The sequence below is a fragment of the Eschrichtius robustus genome, chromosome 20 (assembly GCF_028021215.1).
Source record: "Eschrichtius robustus isolate mEscRob2 chromosome 20, mEscRob2.pri, whole genome shotgun sequence".
NCBI classification, from domain to species: Eukaryota; Metazoa; Chordata; class Mammalia; order Artiodactyla; family Eschrichtiidae; genus Eschrichtius; species Eschrichtius robustus.
In genome coordinates this window covers 40128341-40135577 of record NC_090843.1, presented here as the reverse complement: position 1 = coordinate 40135577, position 7237 = coordinate 40128341, and the positions used below count along the sequence as shown (strand labels likewise).

General features: G+C 38.8%; 1 non-coding gene across 1 annotated transcript; it reads left to right on the top strand.

The window, feature by feature from the left end:
• Positions 1-1332: 1332 nt before the first annotated feature.
• Positions 1333-1439, top strand: LOC137755719 (U6 spliceosomal RNA). The gene has a single exon (XR_011072102.1). It is a non-coding gene; the product is annotated as a U6 spliceosomal RNA (small nuclear RNA).
• Positions 1440-7237: the final 5798 nt, after the last annotated feature.

The window sequence follows — 7237 nt, the reverse complement described above, 5'->3', positions numbered from 1 at the left end:
AAACAAACAAACCAGTTAAAAAATGGGCAGAAGATCTAAATAGACATTTCACCAAGGAAGACATACAGATGGCCAAGAGGCGCATGAAAAGATGTGCAACATCACTAATTATTAGAGAAATGCAAATCAAAATTACAATGAGGTATCAACTCACGCCAGTCAGAATGTCCATTATCAAAAAATCTAGAAACAATAAATGCTGGAAAGGGTGTGGTGAAAAGGGAACTCTCCTGCACTGTTGGTGGGAATGTAAATTGATACAACCACTATGGAAAACAGTATGGAGGTTCCTTAAAAAAACTAAAAATAGAACTACCATATGACCCAGCGATCCCACTACTGGGCATATACCCTGAGAAAACCAAAAAGAGACATGTACCACAATGTTCACTGCAGCACTATTTACGATAGCCAGGACAAGGAACCAACTTAAATGTCCATCGACAGATGAATGGATAAAGAAGATGTGGCCCATATATACAATGGAATATTACTCAGCCATAAAAAGAAACGAAATTGAGTTATTTGTAGTGAGGTGGATGCACCTAGAGTCAGTCATACAGAGTGAAGTAAGTCAGAAAGAGAAAAACAAATACCATATTCTAACGTATATATATATGGAATCTAAAAAAAAAAAAAAGGGTACTGATGAACCTAGTTGCAGGGCAGGAATAAAGATGTAGACATAGAGAATGGACTTGAGGACACAGGGTGGGAGGGGGAAGCTGGGGCAAAGTGAGAGTAGCATTGGCATATATACACTACCAAATGTAAAATAGTTAGCTAGTGAGAAGCAGCAGCATAGCACAGGGAGATCAGCTCGGTGCTTTGTGGTGACCAGAGGGGTGGGTTAGGGAGGGTGGGAGGGAGGCTCAAGAGGGAGGGGATATGGGGACATGTGTATGCATATGGCTGATTCACTTTGTTGTGCAACAGAAACTAACACAGTATTGTGAAGCAATTATATTCCAATAAAGATCTATTAAAAAATTAATATTTTAAAGTGAAGAATCCATTTTGACTCTAGTTTACAGCAGTAAGTTCAATGACTTACAGGAAATCAAAAAATTCTTTGAAAAACAAAACTTTCTAAGACTGAACCAAGAAGAAGTGAAAAATCTGGATCACCCAATATCTGTTAAAGAAATTGAATTTGTAATTTAAAACCTTCCCACAAAGAAAACTCCAGGCCTATGTGGCTTAACTGGTGAATTTTATTAAAAAATTTAAAAAGAAAATTCCAATTTTATACAAATGTTTTCAGAGAACAAAGGAAGAATAAACAATTCCAAACCAGCATAACATAACCCTAATATCAAAATCTGACAAAGGGTGCTCGTTTTGGCAGCACAAATACTAAAATTGGAATGATACGGAGCAGACCAGTATGGCTCCTGCACAAGGATGATACACAGATTCTTAAACTGTTCCATATTTTTCTCTCACTTCTTCCATTGGATGGAGGAAAAACAAGCCATGGCTCCCCACCCAGCCCTCCCCTCCTCTCCCTTCAACAGTTTCTCCATGGGAAAAATCAACATGTATGAATAAAGACACCAATTGAATGGCAAAAAATAAAAAATCTGACATAAGGCATTATAAGAAAAGAAAATTTCAAGCCCAAATCACTTATGAATATAGACATTAACATCCTAAACAAAATATTAGCATATTAAATCTGCCAATTCATAAAAAACAATACGTCATGACTAAATGTGGTTTATCACAGGAATGCAAGGCTAGTTTCATATGCAAAAACCAATCAATGTAATTCACAATATTAATAGAATAGAGGAGAACAACCATCTGAACATTTCAATAGATTCAAGAAAAGCATATAACAAAATCAAACTGATTCATGATTTTTTTAAAAAGAGAAAGAAAACTCTCAGCAAACAAGGGATAACATGAAACTTGCTCAATCTAATAAAAAATATCTATGAAAATCTACAGCTAACATCATACCTAGTGGTGAAAGACTGAACACCTTCCCCTAAAATTCATAACACAAAGATTCTTACCACAACTCTTCAACATAGATTCAGGGATCTTAACCAATGTAACAAGGCAAGAAAAAGAAATAAAATATATAAAAATAGATATTGAAGGATAAAACTACTTGCAGATAACATGATTTAATGCATGGAAAATTCAAAGGAATCTATAAAACCACTACTATAACTAATGGGAGGATTTGCATAATAAAAAGACAATGTAAAAAAATCAATTGCATTTCTATATATTAACAATGAATAATTGAAAAATAAAATTTTAAAAGAACTTTTACAAAAATACCAAAAAATGTTAAATACTTAGGGAAAATTTTAACAAAATAAGACTAAGACATGTACACTGAAAACTACATAAAATTCCTGAGAGGAATTTTAAAGGTTTACAATGTCCATTGATTGGAAGACTCAATATTGTTAAGATATCAGTTCTGCAGATTGATCTACAGATTCAATGCATTGACCTATAGATTCTAATCAGAACCTCAGCTGTTTTGTTTTTTTTTGGTAGAAATCAACATGCTTATTTTAAAGTTTATATGGAAATTCAAGTGACCTAGAAGAATCAAACAATTCTGAAAAACAATGAAGTTGGAAGACTTATATTACCTGCTTTTAAGACGTTCTATGTTATTGACATAAGGATCAATGGCAACAGAATAGAGAGTCTAGAAATAGGTCAATACACATATGGTTCAGTTGAATTTTGACAAAGTTTCAAAGGTAATTTAATGGGGAAAAGATAATCTTTTCAACATGTAGTTCTGGAACAACTGGATATCCACATGGAAAATAATGACCATCGGTTCATACCTTACACTATACACAAAAACTAACTCAAATGGATTAGAGGCCTAAATGTGAAAGCTAAAACAATGAAGCTTCTTGAAAAAGCTTCTAAAACAGGAAATATCTTTATGACCTTGGGGTAAGCAAAAACTTCTTGAGACACAAAAGGCACTAACCATAAAAGAAACATAAATAAATTGTACTTCATCAAAATTAAAAACTCCTGTTCTTCAGAATATAAAATTAAGAAAGTGGATAGACAGCCACAGACTAGAAGAAAATACTTGCAATACATATAGCTGACAAAGGACTCATATTCAAAATATATAAAAACTCCTACAAATTAAAAATAAAAGACAATGCAATAAAAAAGAACAAAAGACTTAAGAAAGTATTTCAAAAACTAGATATCTGAATATCCAATAATCATGTGAAAAGGTGCCCCACATCATTTGTCATCAGGAACATACAAATTAAAACCACAATGAGGGGCTTCCATGGTGGCACAGTGGTTAAGAATCCACCTGCCAATGCAGGGGACACGGGTTTGAGCCCTGGCCTGGGAAGATCCCACATGCCGTGGAGCAAATAAGCCTGTGCGTCACAACTACTGAGCCTGTGCTCTAGAGCCCATGAGCCACAACCACTGAGCCCAAGTGCCACAACTACTGAAGCCCGTGTACCTAGAGCCTGTGCTCTGCAGCAAAAGAAGTCACCGCAATGAGAAGCCCGCGCACCGCCACTAAGAGTAGCCCCTGCTCACTGCAACTAGAGAAAGCCCGTATGCAGCAACGAAGACCCAAAGCAGCCAAAAATAAATAAATAAATAAATTTATTAAAAACCCCACAATGAGATAGACCTTTACACACACTTAAATGGATAAAATTTAAAACACTGAAAATACCCAGTGCTGGCAAGGTTATGGAGCAACTGGAACTCTCATTTATTTCTGGTTGGAATATGAAATGGTACTACCACTTTGGACAACTGTTTGGTGCTTTTTAATAAAGTTAAACATACATTTATCATATAATACAGAGATTCAAGCTGGTCACACAAATTTGCACATAATGGCCAAAAACTGGAACAACCCAAATGTCCATTTATAGGGAATAAACAAACTGTGGTAGAGAAATAAACAGCAGAATGCTACTCAGCAAGTCTGCCCAGGCTGGGTAACTTAACAAAATACCACAGACTGGGTAACTTCTTAAACAACAGACATTTATTTCTCACAGTTCTGGAGCCTGGGAAGTCCAAGACCAAGGTGCTGGCCAAGTAGGTTTGTGAGGCCTCTTCTTTTGGCTAGGAGGTGGCCACCATGTTGCTGTGTGTTCACATGACCTTTGCCTTGTGTCTCTTCTTATAAGGCCACTAATCCTATTGGATCAAGGCCCCACCCTTACGACCTCACAACCTAATTATTTCCTTAAAGGCTCCATCTCCAAATACAGCCACACTGAGGTTTAGAGCTTCAACATATGAATTTGGGGGGAACACAAGCACTCAATGTACAATAGCAACAACAAGGAAACTACTGTTACTTGAAACAACATAACTGAATATTTTAAAAACTATAATTCCAAAAATATGAAGTTTAAGGAGAGACAAAATGGATCTATGGTGTTATAAATCAGAATAGTGGTTGCTTCTGCGTGGATGAGGAGGGATCGATGGAAAAGTGGCGTGAGGGAAATTTTTTAAGTGATGGAAATGTTTTTTCTTGATGGGAGGGATGGTGACAAGTGAATACCTTTGCCAAAATGCATAGAGCTGTATTGCATTCCCCCAAATTAATGCATTTATTGCATATAAATTATGGCTCACTAGAGTACATTTCTCTATATCAACTCATATGGAGTTACATCTATCTTTGTAGCAGCTATATTGTCTTCTGTATATGAATGCATCATAATTTATTAAACTATTTCCCCATTGCTATATATTTATATGGCTTACAAGTTTTTGCTATTATCAGTAATGCCGTAGTGAACATACTTAAGGATAGATTCCTAAGTGGGATTGTTAGAGCATTTTCTCTGTAAAGATGAAGAATCTGAAGCCCAGAAGCAAGAAGAGACTTCTCCAAGGCCTACCGCAATTACGCACTGTAAGTTATGGTGGAAGAAGTTGGAACTTAAGAGGTCTGTGTGGCTCCACAGAAATACTGTTAGGGAGCAGGAGGGCAATGCTGGGCTTCCAACCAGAATAATAGAAACCATTTAGACTAATTCCACTTCCCTCTTTGTCTAACTCCTACTCATCCTGTGGGTAAAAAATGCCTTTGAGCTGCCTTAATTTAACATTATGCTAAGTTAATTCCTGGGATCCCGTAATACCCTAGGCTTAATAATAACTCACTATGTGCCAAGTAATGCAGTAGCACTTTAAATGCATTATCTCCTTTAACCCTCACAACTCCATAAGACATAGCTGTTATGAATTCCATGCCCATTATATAGATGGGAATACTGAGGCTTAAACAGTTTAAGTAAATTGCCCAAGGCTACACAGCCAAAAAGTAGTATAAACAGGTTTCAAACCCAGGTCCCTGATATAAAAGGGACTCTGTTATACTATACTACCTCTCAGGAACAGTACTTCACAGGATGTTGTTGTGAAGGTTACATGAAATGGTTGCAGTGTTCATTACTGGCCTCTCAACAACTTGAAGGCAGTTACTGCATCTTTATCTCTGTCCTCCTAACATCTGGTGCACAATGGAGTTCAAAGAGCTTAGCACTGTGCCTGACACAGAGCAAGCACTCAATGAGCGTTAATTATTATCATTATTGGAATCCAATAGAGATTTGTTGAGTAAGTAAACATTTGCATGAATGACTAATTATCTAAAGTATTCTTTCAGCAAATAAACAATGAACAGAGGGACAACAGGTTGCAGGCCTCCTCTCCTGCCAAGCATCTCATTTGGAGGCAGCTGACCCATGAAGGAATCGCCAGCCCTCTTCTGTTCACATGTCTGCTTCCCCATGGGACACGGAAGCAGGAAGGGCATCTGACTCAGTGCTGCAGCTCCAGCCCCAGCTCAGTGTACCACAGTGTTGGGCAGAGTGTTCTTTCCTCATGCACAGCATATTTGTGCATAAATAAAGAACCAGCTGGGGTGGTGGTGGTGCTGTGTGTGTGTCTGTGTGTGTCTGTGTGCATGTGTCTCTTCCTTCCCCTCACAGTGAAGCCAACTGACGATGGGGTGGGGTTGAGGGGGTGCTTAATACAAAGCTCTGGGCAACATCACAGCACACAAAGGACGAACACAGGCTTAAGGAGGACCAGTCATGTACTCAGGGTCCAAGAACATCAGGCCCTTGAACCTCTGTTATATGTTTTTATTCTGTGGCTTCATCTCCTTCAGAGGAAGACCCTGCATCATGGAGGTAATGGGTTTAGGTTGGGGAAGAGCCTGCTCAGCCTCATAAGCCAGATGAATGCTGCTTCCCTTGACCCACACGACCTTGGATGCTGGTTAGCATTCAGACCCTCTGTCAGTGTATTAACTGACCTCGACATCCACTCAAACCTCACTCTGGGCCCTTCTCTGATTCTCCGTTTGTCTGCCTGGATCCTGCTTCCCCCTGCCTAATGCCTTGATTAGCTTCTATCCTTGGCAGGGAGGCCCCCCCCGCCCTTCCCAGTCCAGCTGCCTTGCTCAGGGACGATCCCATCACAGACTTGAGATTTGACCCTTTCAGTTCCTCTGCCCGATTGGCTGACCCTACCCACTTCTTGGCATGGGTGGGGAGCAGGGGGCAGCATGCCCCAAGAGCATGGGGACCAGAAGTAGCACCTGAAGCACTTGCCAAGACCTCAGTTTTCTTCTTCCTCCCTGGCTCCTGCCTCACCTAGTTACTGCAGCCTTCATTTTAGGCCACTAAAAGCCCTCACTCTCATTTTTGTAGGGAAGTTTTCAGAGCCTCGCTCACTGAAGGCAGTTTTGATTTATGTTTTATGGTTATCCTAAAAGTCTTAAGTGAACATTTCTTGTTTGAAATGTCTGTCACTCTGTTATTATAGACACAATATAACAAGAAATACATTTTCATATAAGACTGTAAGTGAAAAGACAAATTGTTCTCGAGCTTATATATCCTTGTGTGATTTGAAAACATCAAGACAAAGAGATGGAAAATACAAGCCAACAGAGGAGAGACAGGGAGGAAGGATCAAAAAAGTATCCAAGCATTAGGAGTTTCTGAAAAAAGAGGATGAAAACACAGAGGAGAGGAAATTATCAAAGAAATAATAAAGGAAAATTTCTCAGAGATGAAGGACACAAGACCTCAGAACAGTGTGTGAAGCAGGCCCACACCTGAAACAGGGAACATCACTGAGCTAGAGGTCAGCCAGGATAAGGAGAGCACCTTAAAAGCTTCCACTGAGGGCCAGGTCCCTAGAAAGTGATAGAATGAGAATGAATCAG